The sequence below is a fragment of the Camellia sinensis genome, chromosome 7 (genome assembly GCF_055761805.1).
Source record: "Camellia sinensis isolate YWXY chromosome 7, ASM5576180v1, whole genome shotgun sequence".
Taxonomy (NCBI): domain Eukaryota; kingdom Viridiplantae; phylum Streptophyta; class Magnoliopsida; order Ericales; family Theaceae; genus Camellia; species Camellia sinensis.
This window is the reverse complement of record NC_138967.1, coordinates 200,519,381-200,538,369: the sequence shown is the minus strand read 5'-3', so window position 1 is coordinate 200,538,369 and position 18,989 is coordinate 200,519,381. Positions and strand designations below refer to the sequence as shown.

The 18,989-nt window shown below is 35.6% G+C and overlaps 1 pseudogene across 1 annotated transcript; it reads right to left on the bottom strand.

Annotated features, from left to right (window-relative positions):
- Nucleotides 1-613: 613 nt before the first annotated feature.
- LOC114312504 (potassium transporter 4-like) lies at nucleotides 614-16,376 on the bottom strand (annotated as a pseudogene). Its single transcript, XR_014334869.1, has 7 exons — nucleotides 16,266-16,376; nucleotides 8,183-8,423; nucleotides 7,846-8,091; nucleotides 6,074-6,124; nucleotides 5,728-5,981; nucleotides 4,267-4,319; nucleotides 614-913 (listed from the first exon to the last, which is right to left on the bottom strand). The product of XR_014334869.1 is annotated as a potassium transporter 4-like (transcript).
- Between the last annotated feature and the right edge of the window lie 2,613 nt (nucleotides 16,377-18,989).

Here is an 18,989-nt window from a genome sequence, read left to right as displayed (position 1 = left end):
AAAGAAAGAACAAATATTTTAATGAAAGATAGTTTAAGTGGAGAGTATTGTTAGTATGTGAATTGAAAAAGTGAATATCTAAAATAAATAAATTTTTAAAAAAGCTAATTATGGAAAGTTTTTTTCACTATGATCGTTGGAGATGCTCTTATATTAAAAAAACTAACTTGAAAGGGATTATCAAAAAAAATATTACAAAAACTGATGGTCAACTTTTTTAATTGGTAGAATGAATAAAGGTGGTCATTTTTGGAGCGCAATGTACAATATGTTGATATGTGTAGCATTTCCAATGCTATGGGAAGGCCACTATATAGATTTATTTATTTATTTTAGATATCATATACTACATATGTGGGATATACATGGATTTCTTCCAACGTGCCCCCATGAAATAATCATAGTTCTGCCCCTAGTCATATTTGCGACACATGCTTGTGTCTATACCCATGCTTACTTCCTATGTTTTAGGTGTGTGCACAAATCTCATATGTTTAGAATAGGAGTATAAAAATAATAGTTGGTAAATAAATCACTCCTCTTCAATCCACCAAACAACACTTGGAAAGCAAGTTTTGGAGTTGTAAATAAGCAGTACAAGCAAACACACAAGCTCAATACAATGCTCAAAGATTTGAGAGAACGAGATCATGCAATTCCCAAAATCAATCAACTTACCATAAGCATTTCCAATTAAAGTTGTATCGTGGAACCCAATATGTATAGCAAGCGTAATGATCATGAGGATCTAGTTTATTTCTGGTATATATATCTGCCCGTGAATATGTTTTGAGGTGTACATAACCTTGACTCGTGGAAAGCACCCAATGGCATGGCATTGCTTGACAATGGAGAATGTTTCAGTGATGATAGCCTAACTTGGCAATAATGAAGACAGACCAAAATACAACATCTACAAGACAACCAACAGTTAAAAGTAGATTAAGACTAAATTTGGCTTCAAGAACAAAATGCATGAAACAATTCCAAGTCAAGTGAAAATGCAAAAACCAGGTATTGAGTCATAGAAGCTTTTAGGAATGGATGAGATATTTCTAGATAGGAAAGCAGCCTAGCCCATGTATTGTACAACCAAACAGGGATATACAACAAATGCAAACACGAGCTGCACAAACAAGAAGAATGTTCACATTAACACATGCACATAATAAATAGGGATGCACACTATGACACACAATAAATCATGTGAACCTATATTTTAAAATGTGACAGTTACAACCCCTATGGTACCAACTAAAGTGAAACCAATAATATTTGGGTAAATTGCACTAACCTCCCTTGAGGATTGAAAAAATTACATTGATCCTCACAAGTTTGGCATAATTACACTGTATTCTGATATAGATGAGATTCTAGAATTTTTACATTTTATTTTATTTATTTTGGTATTAGAACTTTTTTAATTATTATGTTTCTTAAATTGTGTAGATTTAACTAGTTTCCTCTTTTATTAGTTTCTTGTTCTAGAAGAATTGGGTTTATTATAAATAGGGGTTGTAAGCCTTATGGAAAAACAATTTTGAGAGTTAATACAAATCCAAGTTTATACTCTTCTTTCTAACCTTGGGTATTCTTTAAGAATCAACCGCTATTAAGCCCTTATTCTCGATATTCTTCGTGATTCAACAAGTCTATAGAAGGATCTTGCATCTGGTATTCATTCTTGAATTGGAGGTCTCTAAGATTGTTACCTTACCTTATCTATTTTGTGTTTGCCACTACATCAAGTGGTATCAAAGCTTACGATTGTTCCTACACCATACCTAAAGGTTGTAACAGTGCTCAAAAGGTTCCTGTGGAAGAAGAGGCAATTGATGATGATCTCAACGTGTTGAGGTTCCAAAGACAAAGACTAAGGAAGGATCATGCATCCAAGAAGGATACAGATCACGTGAACCAAGTCCTTGAACAAGAGGATACAATTGCATGGCCATTCACATAAAAAATTATTCTAGATCCAATTGTGGGTCGGAATAAACCAACAGATAATCACTAAGAATTATGGAATCATTTTGGTGATCATTTAACTTTGGAAGACAATTCTTCAAAATTTAGATTTGAGAAAATTAATCTTAAATACAAAGTGGTTGTGGACAAGTGTAGACATATCAAATTGTTTCAAACAATGAAACCTCAAGGACAAGTTTTCTCAAGTGGGGGAGAATGATGTAGACAAGATTTTAGAGTTTCAAATTATTTTATTTTATTTATTTTGGTGTTAGTATTTTATTAGGAATCTTCTAGTTTAGTATAGAATCTAAGAATGTTTGCATTTCTTAAATTGTGTTGATTTAATTAGTTTTCCTATTTTATTAGTTTCTTGTTCTATAAGAATTAGATTTATTTTATTATAAATAAGTGTTGTCAATCTTTTGGGGGGGGGGAATTTTGAGAATTAATACAATTTTGAGTTTATAGTCTTATTTCCAAACTTGGGTATTCTTTGAGAATCAACCACTATTGACTTTTATTCTTGGTTTTCTTCGTGAATGAACAAGTCTAGAGAAGAATCATGCTTCCGGTATTCATCCTTGAATCAATGCTCTCTAAGATCATTACCTTTATCTATTTTGCGTTTCTCGTTGCATCATGTTCCCTTAGGATTTTAATTCACAAAACACTTTGCACTCTTTCCATCAATCATTTGTTAGCCGAATTGATAGAAAAATGATGTTGTCATCTTTTTTACATTAAAATATATATCTTATCAATGATTATCCCTTTGTCTACACACCATCTGTATTTTTTTAGGTCATTTTAGCCTTATTACGAGGGAGGTTAGTGTAATTATGTCAAACTTGTGAGACTTGCTATATTTTATTACTAAATCTCCGAGATGGTTAGTGTAATTTACCCTTAATTTTTTTGTCAAAGATAACATTACATGCAGAAAATTAAATTTTGTTTGGATAAATTATTTTCTCACCAAGTTAAAGCATCCAAATAAAAGAAAAGAAAAAAGAAGTCTACAATAAAAACCATTTTAACATTTTAATTTCATGAGAAAAAATATTTAAAATTTTGAATATAAATGCCTAAGTGAATATATATATATATATATATATATATCTGGAAAACTAATAGTTTCACTTTGATACGTGTCATAGGGATACAAGTGTTGCAATTTGAAAAACAAAGGGTCAAAGTGAGAAAATAGGCCAAATGAAAAGGTCTAATCTGTTTATAGGAGGGTCACATGATCCACAATGACGAATTCCCCATATATTTTGGAATTTTGTTAGCATATGTTAGCACATGTGTCAGAGCGTATCAATCCCTTGGGTTTTACCTTGATCCCCAAGCAGTTGTACAAGAAACTCTATGGTGTGGTCTCTCTCTCAAATGAATTTCCCAAAGGCAATGTCCCCTTGCAGGATGACATGCCAAGTGATAACTTTGTCTCTAGCCAGAAAACTGGTCTCTCCCTCAAATGAATTTACCAAAGGCAATGTCCCCCTGCAGGATGACATGCCAAGTGATAACTTTGTCTCTAGCCAGAAAACCAGTCAATCCCAGAGTCCTACAACACTATGCTGAAAAACTCAAAATACCATAGTCCTGCCTCTTTGACTTAGGTATTGGGAGAGGAGCACAGCAAACCCTTCTGCGGGTGGTGAGATCCTGCTGTGTAAACACCGCGGTGAGCTATAGTTAAATGAGTCATTTTAGGCACTGTTTAAATCACTGCGGTACATCATGCGCTGCATGGCATAGATTCCTTGGTGGGGATAAGTCTTCTTTTCTAAGTAAATCACTCAAACATGTCTTCATAAACGATAGATATGTGAAGCCACATGTAAATCTTTAATTCAACATATACACAACATGTCATCTGCCATGTGTGCAACTGACATGAAGAGATCAGAGATATGCACAGGCACCTCATGTAATGCAAAACAATAAATAAAGGAGAGACTGGGTGAAGTGATTAGCATATCTACACACATGCCAGGCTTGAACACTAAGACACACAAGGCTGCAAACCACAATAGCTGGGACCAATGGTGGTTCAAATTTTAGTTTCTACCTCACACACAATGCAAGATTGAACAAACTAGCTCAAAAGTTAGCATAAAGATCTAACATGAATGACAAAATATGATGGGTTCTCAACTGAGCATCAGAGTACAACTACACTAATAACCCATTTTATTATCAACATCTGACCTCAGTAATTCCTATTGCCACTTGCCAGAATATAGGTTAGATAAAGACTTACCATGTACCTTAAAAAAAAGGACTTACCCTTATTGACAACGCAGTGAAATGCCCCAGATCTGCAAACATAGCTTCAGTACCTGATGAGACCCCACAAAAGCTCAGTGATTAAGGTGGCATGTTTCAAGAAAAGATTCAATATTCTTAGGTCATGAAGTAAAATATTGTATACATTGAACAAATAATAACCAGTGTCTAGATTCATGAAATGAGAGAAAGAGAAAAAAGAAAAACTAAGGCTGTGTTTGGTTGTATTTTCTAAATATATTTCCACCTTTTTATTTGTGTTTGACGTTTGTTTATGGTTTTCAAAAGTTAATTCCACATTTAATTTTGAAAACTTTGTCTAAAGTGGGAAAATTTAGGCTAACCGGTCGTCCAGCCGGTTGACCGAAACAGTATATATATATATTTTTTTTGCAATTGACACATGTTAATTTTTATATATTCAATAAAAATATTTTTCGAATTTTTTAAAATTTTTTATAAGCTTTGAATAGAATTTTAAGTTATGTGTTTAGTTATGAGTTATAAGTTTTTGTATCAAATGTCATATGTCACATCAAAAATTCCCCGCTCAATTCAAAACTCTTTTCAAAACTCATTCACCAAACAAATTTTCCACACTCAAATCATAATTCCAAAACTCACAAACTCAAAATACAACTCCTATTCTCAAATCATATTTAGAAAACTCTACCAAACACTACCTAAGGCTCTGTTTGGTTTAACTCTAGAAACATGATTCCACCCTTATGTTTCAATACTTTGTTTGGTTTAAGTTTTCAAAAATTGATTCCAAGGTCACATTTCAAAACTCATTTGACATGTTTGGCAAGGCAGAGAGCTTTTGAATTTTGGTCCACCAGGTTATCTACCTGGTTGACCGGAATAGTGCTTTTCTTTTTTTTGGCCATTTATTTAAAATTACCCAAAAAAATTTAAATAAAAATTAATTTGTCATAGAAATTTTAAAAAAAAAATTAACAAAACAATTTTTAAAAAAAAATTCCAACTAAATATACAATCAAAAGTAATATTTTCATAATGTTTTTAATTTTTTAAATAAAAAAATTAGTTTTTCAATAATTATTTTTTGAATTAAATTTTAAAAAGAGTTTGGTTATGAGCTTTGAATAGAATTTTCAATAGAGTTTTGAGTTGTGTGTTTAATTATGAGTTATAAGTTTTTTAATTAAGTTTTGAAAACTCTTTCCAAAACTCAAAATCAAATAACTTTTCTTATTTTAAAACTCATTTCAAAAATTTAACACTCAATTCAAAACTCTTTTCAAAACTCATAACCAAACAAATTTTCTCTTTTCAAATCATAATTTCAAAACTCACAAACTCAAAACACAACTCCACACTCAAATCATAATTCTAAAACTAAACCAAATGCTACCTAAAATTTCAATTTTCCAAACTCATAACACTGCTCATATCTGAAAACATGGAACAAGGCACAAGTGCACAGATCCCATATACCTGTGATGGAGAGAAGGATCCCTCCAAGCAAAATCCATCCATCTTTACCAGTATCACTAATGAACTTGATGATATAATGTGGAGAAATTGCTTAAACAATTTTTGGGTTCCAGTATTGTACAACCCAATAGCAAAAATTGATACCAACTAGATAATCACAATTGGTGCAAACATAAAAGCTACCCTATGGATGCCATAATGCTGCAATGCAAACAGGCCAACCAATATGACTCAAGCAAGCAATAGCACTTCCCCTACATAAAAGAAAGCAGTGACAATTAGGAAAGTAAAGCCAGCACATTGTCTCAAAACATAAGCAGTGAAACTAAAATGAAAAGCAAGGTACCATTTTTCAAATCATGTACTATATCTTGAAGCCCTGATACCGATGACAGAACTGCAATTAAAAAAAAAAAATGAGCCCAACATTAGACCTCTTTAATCCATGAGAAAATTCACAAGATCCAAGGGAAGTTCCATACTTCAAAGTTACCAAATAAGAAACTAAGAGCAACAAACCATTGCTGGGACCATTTGACAATCAAAGTCTCTAAATAGAGACTGATCCAAAAAAGGAAAATGCTACTTAACAAAAGATACAGGATGATAAAAAAAAATTTAGATCAACACTTCTACTACTCAGTTAGAAAAATGAAATTATTGAATGGAGTTAGTGCTGCCAACCATCAATTCAACAATTTATAGGGACCCCAATTTCCATAACGAGAATAGGTCACAAGGTGAACCAAGAGGACACAACCATCTAATGATACAAATAAAAATAGGGAAATACTAACCGTTTTTGGAGTATAGCCTACAGTATGTCAGAGTAACTTAATCATATGATAATCAAAATTAATGTATCATGTGTGAGTTGGCTGATTAGTGCAATTAAAGTTTTCCTCACATTTAAGACACAAATACAAAAAATGACAAACAGAAAAATATGAACGTAAAAAGATAACATCAATTACTTTGCTTCTTGTCTGTGAACCACATTAGCATCAAATAATAAATTCGATGATTAGAGATGAAATGTTGCACATTGAGGCCCTCCAAGATACACTTTTAGTCCTTTATCTTCTGTTACTTGGCCTAATAATCTTATTCCATGTTGTGTAGGTCCTTCGGGCATTAGAGATGAAAAGTGCAAAATTGGGTGGAAAACAAAGGAGTTCACCACTGCCTTATTCCGCTCGAGCGGAAGTATTTCTCTACATCGGCGGTAATTCATTGAAGCCTAAAAGCACACTACCATAATCTGCCCAAGTGGAGGTCTGGCGCCACTCGGGTGGAATTGCCTCAAAACGCACGCTTCATGCCACTCATTTATTTAAGAAACAATTTAAGTAAGACACTAGAATTGTTGTATTGTAATTTTCAATTTTGATTTGATTTGGATAAGAGTTGCATAACTTTCAAGGACTATTTATTCAAGTAAAATTTTCATCAAATTTATGTGTTTGATTTATGTGATTGAGAATGCATGGTTATACAATTGTTCTTCCTGTATATGTACGGAAACTGTGAGACAAGTCATATTAATGGGAGAAGAATCATGCTACAACCCTAGTTTTAGTATAGATGATTTGTACCGACCGAAGATGATTCGTGCCCATGGTTTGAATACATGAATCTTCTTATTGATGTTATCGGGGCCTATAGTTACAAAACATCGTAACTATCCAAATTAACAATTTTTGGGAAATTAATACAATAAAACCTTTTTATGAGAAATCGTAAGACGTTCTCCACATTAGAACACATTCTATTTATTGCTTAATTAATTTAGATTATTTTTAATTTATAGGTTAATTATCCTCAAAACAACTCAATTGAATTAATTTCGGAATTGTCATTCAAGATAATAGAATTTAGTCCATTAGTCCATGTGGTGCGATACCCAACTTAACCACTATTCTATTTGAATTGAGGTCTTAGGACGATTTTTTTTTTTTTTTTTTTTTGATTGCCAAATGACTGATCATTCGGAATTCAATTTGGGAAACATAAATTAGTGGATTCAACAAGAGAAAGCTAAGCTATGGATGATAACAATATGTAACAAACTTCAAGTCAATCCTTCTTGATAACATAGATAACTTAGCATTAAGTTACCTAAAATTGCGAGAGTAATCACACCATCACCTATGACCATGCAAGCCCACAATAACACCACAATAAGTAGAGTTGTTTGCAATTTTTTATGCTTTTCAAGAAATCTCTTCAGTGGTAAAGATGCTGAACCTTGTCTTGACGGACCATATCTATAAGCAGACAACTCCTCATCAGCCGCTTGTTGATTGGGAAGTAAACTAAGCTTTGCATGCCTACAAAGCAGTGAGTAAAGAGCAAATGTGCCACCTGACAATAATTGATTTAGATTTTAGTAAAATATATGCAAACATAAGCCTTATCAGTGAGCATTTTATTAAAAGTGTCAATCACAGCACACCTTCGCCATTATCATCGGCAGTCAAAACGATGAACACATATTTGAGCAAAGGAATTAATGTTAGGGTCCAAAATATCAACGAAAATGCACCAAATATTGCATCCTCATTCTGATATTTCTGCAACTTCCCTACGAATGTGCTTTTATAAACATAAAGAAGTGAAGTGCTCAAGTCACCAGATACAACACCAAAGCTCTGGTATGCTAACATTAGATTCCGGGAGAGATTCGCCCATGAAAACTGCAAGGCCACATGTAGTAAGTTTAGGCCTCATTTGGGATACAGGCTATTTTAGTAACTTTTTGACTTTTTACGAAAAGACATGCAGAAAATGAGAGTGATGTGACAATTGTAATACCCCTGTTCTGTAGTATGCTAATTGGTCCTTAATATGAGTATGATGATGTGTTTAATATGATTTTATGTGCCATTTTGTGAATATATGTAATTTCGAAGTTCTATCTGTTTATCGTAGGAATATCTGTTTGAATAATCTACTTTGGAAATTAAATTGGAGGCCTTATCGGCCACCGAACCCGAAATCGATTACACCATTGTGATTGGCATAATTTTTAGAACCTACGGTGAAATTTAATTGGAAATTGATTTGGATCAAAATAATTAGATTCAAAACGATTAATTAGTGCCCCATTACCTTATTATTATTATAATGCCAATAGTGGGTTTTGTTGGGTAAGGGCACTACACCCTCTATTCTCTCTTCTTACTTCATTTGACTGATTTGGGACTCAAATTAGAGGAGAGTCGGCTGTAGAGAGGGAGAGAGGAGAGAATTGTGCAAATTGTAGCTTAAAGCTTGGAAACCTTGAAGATAATCCAAGAATTGTTATAGATGGTGAGAATCAAAGCTTCTAGGTGAGTAATTCTTGGATTATAATTTGTAATTTTGTGTGTTCAAGCTAATTGGGTGATCAAGAGTAAGATTGAAATGAAATTGGGTTGGTTTTGTTGAATTAAAGCTTAACGTATGCATGCATGTAAGAAATTGTGTTGAAATAGCATGTATAAGCTGGAAATACATGATTCAAGTAGAGTTTTGGTTGAAACTCATGTTTTGATCACCATTTGTGTTGTCTAAGTTGAGAATGTGGCTAATTCATCACATGCATGTACAATTTATGAAGATATGAGCTTGAATGTATGAATTTGTTATGTTAGAATGAGTTTGATGGGAGATTGGGGCATGCATGTGAATTAATTGTGAATTGAGCTCCATTGGGTTGAGATTTGGGATTTACATCATATTAGTATACTTATATTTGAGAATTGAGCCATAACATGCATGATTTGTTGGTTGAAAATCAAATTGGAGCTCAAGAACTCAATCTGGAAAACCCAGATTCTTGATGTCCGCTCGAGCGGGTGAAGTGCCGCTCGAGCGGAAAAATCGTGCTCCCAACACTTTTTGCAGACATGGTGCCCGCTCGAGTGGGGAAGTTGACGCTCAAGCGGGGAGCTATGTAGACAGGCCATCCGCTCGAGCGGCAGAGTTCACGCTCAAGCGTGATTTTGATGTAACCAGTATTTTTGCAAGCCTTAAGGGTCCGCTTGAGCGGGGAAGTCCACGCTCGAGCGGGGACCTTATTTTCTGAAATTCTGAAATTGTGTTCTGTTTTCCGTTCTCTTTCACTTGTAAGCACTCTTGGGCATGCATTGAGCATTGTAAATGAGTTAACGAGATAAGAATAAAGCCTAAAGAGGAATATGTGAATTAAAGAACGGATTAAACTGTTAGTGACCCTTTTGTGTTCATGAAATGTGTAGGGTCAAGCTCCAGGGCAAATCCACAAGCCGATCACTGTGAGTAATATCGATATTTGAAAGCTTAACAATGTCCAACTGTTTATTCCCTTATAAGCTTTATGAGTTGCTAATTGGGATTGTGGACAAAAGTCTGACATGAACGAATGAATGGACCAAAGGTTGTTTCGATATGAACAAATGGACCTAAGGTCGTTTTGATAGAAATAAATGGACCTAAGGTCGTTTTGACATGAATGAGTGGGCTGAAGGCCATTTTGACACGAATGTATGGGCCGAAGGCCGTTTTGACGTAAACGAATGGACCGAAGGTTGTTTTGGCAAAAATGAATGGACCGAAGGTCGTTTTGATAGAAATGAGTAGACCGAAGGTCGTTTTGACATATATGAATGGACCTAAGGTCGTTTTGACATGAATGAGTGGGCCGAAGGCCGTTTTGACATGAATGTATGGGCGAAGGCTGTTTTGACGTAAACGAATGGGCCGAAGGCCATTTTGACAGAAATGAATGGGCCGAAGGCCATTTTGACATAAATGAATGGGCCGAAGGTCATTTTGACATGAATGGAAATCTGAATGGGCCAAAAGCCAGAATGTTTGGAACTACAGTCACTTGATTTGAATTTCGTATAGTTATATATCTGTTAAATAGAAATATGAATTGGGCCCAAGGCCGTTTGGAACATGTTGTTCTATATTGTTATGTAACTTTTGTATTTGATTTGATATTATTCACTGGGCTTTCGCTCACGCTCATTCATGTGTTTGTAGGTGAGCCAAGAGAAGTCCAGACACAGTCTCAGTGAAGTCTGTATGGAACAACTAAGGTTTTGAGAGAGTCAGCCCTTGTGTCTCACGCACGAGACCCGTCTTCGCCCTTTTGTTATGTATTTACATTTTGTCAGGTTGGCGAAGTTTTGAATACGTCTATATATAGTTTTCATGAGTTTACTTAGTTTGGATGATCCTGTCTGTATAGAATCTTATGTCATTACACTTTCTGTCGTGAGTTATTAACATATGTACGCATGGAATGTTATGGTGTGCATATAAGCACGGTTCTATGGACAAAGTTTTAAATTTGCTTCTGTTTGGCCCCTTTTACTCTGATGAGTCTTGTCTTATTTGGTTTGAGGTCGTAGATAATCTCGTGATTACTGGCCGGTTATGGCCTTAACACATAGGGGCGGGTTCAAGTCGTGACAGACAACTTATACTAACTTTTTGACTTTTTAACTAAAATGTATAGTTGACAAACGAGGCCTTAGTACAAGTTTAAACTAGTTGAGTCGATGCATTGTTCAAAGAAACAAAATTTGTTCATATTAAATACGATAAACCATAAATATCAGCAGCAAGATAGAACAGGCAAGTTAGGATTCAGGGACCAAAATGTCTCTGTTGATTTTTCCCGAGCTTTATACAGTGTCATGGTTATGGATCAGGATCATCAGAGATTTCATTTCTTATGTAAATTGTAAGCTTCCATGCCATTTGAACTTTGGCCTTGCTTGTATGTGTAGTAAGTATCGTTAGCTTGAATTAAATTGCTACTAGTTACTAAAGGAGTAATTGATTTTTGTTGCACCAGACAAGCACATTGTTTTCATAAATTCTCTTGGCTTATCCTCAATTCATGTTATTTCACTTTCTTTCCTATCATATCTTTTTCTTATTTCACCACTCATTTCATAAACAGGTCAGTATGAAGTACCAACGCTTCAAATGGATGTTGTGTCTGTGTCGGACATGTACAAGACACCAACACGCCTAGGACACGTGTGTCAAACATTCCATATGGTATGTCAATTTTTCTAATTATCATTTTTTTTTTTGTAAGATATCTTTGGGACACTTCGTCTTATAAATGTTACAAAATATATTTTGAGTAAAATTTGTATTTTGAAGAATGCAAAACATAAAAAGATTCATCACACATGTCGTTTTTAGAGGGTTCAAAAAGTGTCACCAAAGTATCTAAAACATGTATGTAAAGCTTTCAAATTATTAATATGAATGTATAAGTACACTTTTAAGAAGTCTAGAAGTCTTGGACTTTTAGGAGTGTCCAAAAAATGTCGGTGTTTGACACGAGTGTCCAACACAACACACCTCCTCCATAAAAGTATTCATGCTTCTTAGGTGTGTACCAAACATGTTTTTTGTTTCCATTTTCCCCAAAAATAAACAAAAACATTTTCAATGTTTTCTACAAACCCAAAATAGTAAACTACAACGTTACCAAATGATACCGTTAGTTGGAATTGTTTTCATTTCTTGTATTTGATTCTCGCCCAAAAAAAAAATTTGAAAACTTTTTTGTGAACTTTTTGTGAAAACATGTTTGGATAGTGTACGTGCTAGAGCAATGATAAATTCATAAGCCATGGACTTTGTTTGGATTAGTTTAAAAGGGACTTATAATTGGAACTTAATCTCAAAACTAGGGTCAGTAACAACCGGACTTTTGGATAGATTTCTGTATAAAAGTATACCCTTCACAGGTCAAAGTTTAGAACAAACTACCATCCATCCAGTTCCAATAACCAAACAAGCCCAAACATAACAACAAAGTGATTCTAAAGTTTAGAACAAGCTACCATTCATCCAGTTCCAACCAAACAAGCCCAAACGTAACAACAAAGTGATTCTCGCACTAGAAACTAGTGTCAGAAAGCCAAGTTGACCAAACGGTCAAGACCACTAGGGATGGCAATAGATAACCTACCCTGTGGGTATCCATGGAGACCTAACCCAAATATATGGGTTTTCCCCTTTTTTCTTATCCGTCGGGTAGGATAAGTGATATTCTTTAAATCTCCACAAAGGATGGGTCGGGGATGGATACCCACTAATTTCCCCACATGTTTTTTTTTTTTTTAATTTTATTTAAGATTCACAACCAAAGCTAAATATACATTCAATCTCTTTTCTTTTCTTTTTTTTTAAAAAATTTTGTTTTTTTTAAGGTTCACAACCATTTTTTTAAAAAAAATTCACAACCAAAGCTAAATATACATTCAATATTTTTTTTCTTTTCTTCTTTTTTTTTTAAATTTTGTTTTTTTTTAAGGTTCACAACCATTTTTTTTTTAAAGATTCACAACCAAAGCTAAATATACATTCAATCTTATTTTATTTTATTTGGCTCAACAACAAAATCAAATACACATTAATTAGCATTGTCACATTATTTTATGTATATCTAGAATTTTTTAAATTTATTTAGAAAAATTCCATTCCTACAAAAAAATTCCATCTTCTTTTTAAATTTTTTAAATTTTATGTATCTCCTTCTCCTCTCTATTAATGGATCTTCAATAATCTGAAGGTAAGTTATTGCTCTCGTTTCCATCTTCTTCTTCTTCTTCTTCTTCTTCTTCTTTTTTAAAAAAAAAAATTTATTTGCATTTATAGAATAAATTTTCTTGTTTCAATATCTCTTGCAATTGTTTTATTGGATTTCTCTCTGATTTGATGGTAACCTTAGATTGAATTTTCCAATTTTCATCTTAACTAGCGATCACCTTAATTAAAATTTTGTACATTTTTGTCTTCAATTTCCATGATTTGGTTATGATTAATTGCGCGTTTTTGATCGATAGTCACAATCTTGTCACCGCTAGATTGTCGTCATCGCAAATCGTCGTTGCTGTAGTGAGAGGACACTACAACAAAAAGCAAATTTGGCGACTAAAACTGGATTTTTCGTCGCTGAAAGTAGTAGAATTGGCGACTAAAATGGAATTAGTCACCAAAATTGGTCACTTTTGCCGACTAAAGACTTTAGTCGCCAAATATAAGGATTATAGCGACTAAAAGTCAGTTTAGTCGCCGAATATAGGGGTTTTAGCGACTAAAAAAATTTTAGTAGCCAAAGGTTAAGGTTTTTGGCGACTAAAAACAGTTTGGTCACCAATTCTATCTGTTTTGCCGACTAAAAACAGTTTGGTCATTGAAAGTCAAGCTTTTTGGCTACTAAAAAAAAATTAGTAGCTAAAAACTGTCAATTGGCGACTAAAATTCACTTTAGTAGCCAAAAGGGGACTTTTTGGCGACTAAAAATAGGTTTAGTCACCAAAAGGGGTAGTTTTTAGCCGGAACATATTTCTTTAGCAACGAAAAATTAATTAGTAGCCCAAAATTATAGAATTGGCTACTAAATAATGAATTTAGTCGCCAAAAGTGATCTAAATTTTTTTTAGTAAATAATTTATTTTTTACATAAATTATATTGAATATATATATATATATATAGTTTTGTATTAATACCGGTCAAAGTAATATATAAATAATATATGTTGCAATTACATTCATGTGATGGTTTAGTAGCATAGTGGGGGGGAGTGTGTTGTAAAGCTTTGGAACTTGGAGGTCTCAGGCATAGAGGGTAATTTTTTTTTTTTTTCAAATATGCTTTTGGCGACTAAACTCTGTGGTCGCCAAAAGATTGACTATTGGCGACGAAAAAAATAGTCGGCAAATGTATAAATAAATAAAAAATTACTATGGGCGACTAAAACTTTAGTCACTAAATGTATAATTTCCAAAAATGGAATTGACTATTGGCGACAAATTTTTTAGTCACTGAAGACATGTATATTGCCGACTAACACTTTTTTAGTCGCCAAAGGTATTGGCAACCGTGTATTCGCGACAAAACCAGTGACTAAAATATTTAGTCGGGGAAAGTGAAAATTCGATTTTTGGCGACTAAAAAAGGACTTTTGGCGACTAAAAATTTAGTCGCCAAAGGTGTGTTTTCTTGTAGTGGGATGAGAGAGAGTGAGAATTAGAATTCTAATTGTCAACAGATTAGTGAAAACATATGGAGAAATTATTTTTCAATGTACCTAAAAAAAATATAAGGAAATTGGTGGGTATCTATCCCCAGTTGGGATTTAAAGAATATCACTTACCCTACCCAACGGACAAGAAAAAAGAGGAAACCCAAGTATTTGGGTTGGATCTCCATGGATACCCACATGGTAGGTTATCCATCGCCATCCCTACTCTGTTGACAATTAGAGTTCTAATTCTCACTGTCTCTTATCCTCTCACTACAGCAACAGCTATTTGCGATGACGACAATCTGGCGGTGACAAGATTGTGACTGTCGATCAATAATGCGCAACGAATCACAACTAAACATGGAAATTGAAGACAAAAATGTACAGAATTTCAATTAAGGTGATCGCTAGTTAAGATGAAAATTGGAAAATTTAACCTAAGGTTACCATCAAATCAGAGAGAAATCTAATAAAACAATTGCAGGAGATATTGAAATAAGAAAATTTCTTTTATAAATGCAAATAAAAATTTAAAAAAAAATAGGAAGAAGAAAAAGATGGAAACGAGAGCAATAACTCACCTTCAGATTATCGAAGATCAATTAATAGAGAGAAGAAGGAGATACATAAAATTAAAAAAAAATTAAAAAGAAAATTGAATTTTTTTGTAGGAATAAAATTTTTCTAAATAAATTTAAAAAATTCTAGATATACATAAAATTCGACAAGAATAATGTGACAATGTTAATTAATGTGCATTTGATTTTGTTGTTGAGCCAAATAAAATAAAATAAGATTGAATGTATATTTAGCTTTGGTTGTGAATCTTTAAAAAAAAAATGAATGTATATTTAGCTTTGGTTAAGATTGAATTTTTTGAAATAAATTTTAAAATTTCTAGATATATATAAAATTTGACAAGAATAATGTGACAATGTTAATTAATGTGTATTTGATTTTGTTGTTGAGCCAAGTAAAATAAAATAAGATTGAATGTATATTTAACTTTCGTTGTGAATCTTAAAAAAAAAATGGTTGTGAACCTTAAAAAAAAAAAAAGAAGAAAAAGTTGTGAACCTTAAAAAAAATTAAAAAAAAAAAAGAAAGATTCTTTAATTGTGAATCTTAAAAAAAAGGGGGGTCAAGTTGGGTTGGGGAATATCCAAACCCATTAGGAGATGGGGAGGGTAGTACCCATGGGGAATGAGGAATGGGGAATGGGGAAAAATAATTATAAGAGAATGGAGATGGAAAATTAATATCCACCCCCATTAACCCCCATTGCCATCTGTAAAGACCACTAAGGTGCCAAACACTTGATCAGTGGTTCACTAAGCAATCAACATAACTGATCATAAAGATTATTCATGCAATTCTGTAATACCAACAATTAATAGATTAAGATTTTGATGCGCAAAAACAACCCCACAAAACACACTGTACAAATCAATCTTGGTAGCAGTAGAAAATCAAACGCAGAGAAAGAACCCTAAAAAGAGGGGCACATACCTGAGAAGGGCTACGCAAAGTAGAAATTCCAAACTTGAGCTCCATTGGCATCGGACCAACCCATTTGAATCAATTGAGGAACTGTTTTATTTTATTTTTTTCTTTTTTGTTACATCATCTTTTTTTTTTTTTTTTTTTTTTGAACTTATATCATCTTTTGTTTACCTCTCCCTCTCTGTGTTCATGCGCAAAGTTTCTCTCTCAAACTGATGAAAGTAAATTGACCGAGTAGCATTCACGCCAAAATTTGTAAATATCGAGTGAGAGGGGTCATGTGACGCTTGACCTGTCTCATGCGCCACGTGCGCGTGGGACGCATGCCTTTGCAGCTTCGTTTGCTTTTAGATTTTTGATTTTAAAAATACAAAAAAATAAAATTAGTTATATAAATTAATAAGATAAAATATCATATTTAAATTGAGAGGGTAATTTTTGGGAAAAATTGGGCCGAGCTCCGAGTTTGGCTTCGAGGCCCAAAACGCGAAGGACTAAGTAAAAAGGCCGTAATGGCTACTTCGGCCTAGGGGCAAGGTTACTCCGGCCTTAAGGAGACAAAGTTACTTCGGCCCGAGGAGGTGAGATTACTCCGGTCCAAGGAAGAGTAAAGCCACTCCGGTCCGGAGACAACTCGGAGTTAGGCCGGTCTCAGAGTTAGTCCGGCCGCAGTATGTTCTGGGAAGACCGGTTTCAGAATTAGTCCGGTCGTGACATACAGCGGTTGGGACGGTCAGAACTTGCTACTTGGAAGTTTGAACTAAGCACATCAAGGTCAAACAGGGCAGCCGAAGTAATCAATTGGAGGAGCAGACCGAGCTAAGTATAGTTCGGCCCTCTGTGGCTCGGTATAGCCAATTTTACTTCGGTCATGTGGAAGTTCGGTCATATAAAAAACCATCCCACTTGGTTTAAGCAGTGGGGGAGGGTGCAAAAGGATAAGCATTATCCCTAGGAGAATGAATCCTAGGAGGACTCTGCATGGAGAAGTACAAGTCCTACTAGGATTGTGCCATACGAAACTTATAAAAGCTCACAAGCAACACCTTGGAGGAGGTAATTGAACACAATCTTTCTGAGAACTTAGAGCTTTGTCTATTTGTCAAGTTTTCTGACTTAGGCATCGGAGAGGTTTCCGGCACACACCCGCCGGCTAGCTCACGTTTGTGTTTTCAGGTGACAAAGCGACGTCGTACGGAGGAGCGTGGACTTGGTCAACAGAATTATACGAGGAGAATTATTTCCTCCCCGTACAATTGGCGCCGTCTGTGGGAAGAACAGACAAGAACAAAACCTCTTGACTAAGCTTCTCTTTTTTTCTTTTCAAGTCAATGGCACACATTGAAGAACTACCGCAGTCCGCCGTCGACGGGCTAACTCCAGACGGAGGCGCAAGGAGAGAAGGATTACCCTCTGTCCCTCCTATGGCGGAGCTGGAGCCCCAACAACATAACTCCAGGAGGAGTGGCAGGGGAAGGCGGAATAGCAGCCCTCGTCACTCTCAAAGTCCTGACAGGCAAAGGAGGAGGGTTGATCCTCGAGCCCTGGAAGATCGCGTGAAGGAGCAAGATGAACTAATTCGAAGGATGGCGGCGGACATGGAAGCACTCAAACGCCAGATGAAGACTAAAGAGGTGGCGACAGGAGAGGGGCGTAAGCACAAAACACCCCCTCGCCACTCAGAGAATCGTAGTAGGAATACTACGCCCTCCCAAGGAGAGAGCAGAAGCCTCAGGACAGGCGACACTCACTCCTTATCTTCAAGAACTCGTCACTCCAGGTCTGAGAGGACGAGATCCGAAAGATCATGTACTGAAGAAAGCACGTATTGGCCTTCACATTCACACCAAACCAGATCCAGACAAACCGAGCTACCCAGGTCATCCGACTTACGAACCGTGCTAGAAGAAAAAGCACGATGCAAGGAGGATGCCAGGGCAAGGGATCCACACCGAGTTTCGGCCTTACAACGGTTGGCTCCTCGGACGCACGGAAGCGTCGAGGTTGGAATGCCAATGCCACGACCGGCCTACGAACCAACGGACAAGGCATTGGCAAGACTACAGACTTCGCCGTTTGTCCCAGCGATCGAAAACGCGCCCCTACCATCAGGCTTCCTTCAACCGAAGTTCAATACATATGAAGGGAAGACGGACCCGTATTCACACTTGAGCCACTTTCGCCAAGTCATGGCCGTGTACAGGCGAAACGAGGCCTTAATGTGCATACTTTTCCCATCAAGTCTGGGCGACCTGGGCTTGACTTGGTTCGAAAAGCTCCCAGAAGGTAGCATAGCCTCCTGGGCCCAATTGGCAGAAGCATTCGTAACAAGGTTTCGGACAAATACTAAAACACCGGTGGAGATAGACCAGCTACTCTCCATCGACATGGGTGAGAAAGAAACCCTCAGATCTTACAACAGTCGCTACTGGGAGACATTCAACCAGATTGGAGACTGCCCCACCAATCTAGCCATTGCGCAATATAAAAGAGGCCTACCAGTAGGGAACCGACTAAGGGATTCAATTACCATGACACCACCCCTCACCATGGAAGCCCTGATGGAGAGAGTGCATCAGCACATCAGGGTAGAAGAAGATGGCGCACGTTCCAAAGCCAAAACAAGTGCGGCCATGGTACCAGAAAAGAAAACCTCAGCAAAGGTTAATACGGTGGACCGAAGTAACAAAAACGGGCGTGGTAGACGAGATAACGGAGAAGACCCAGACA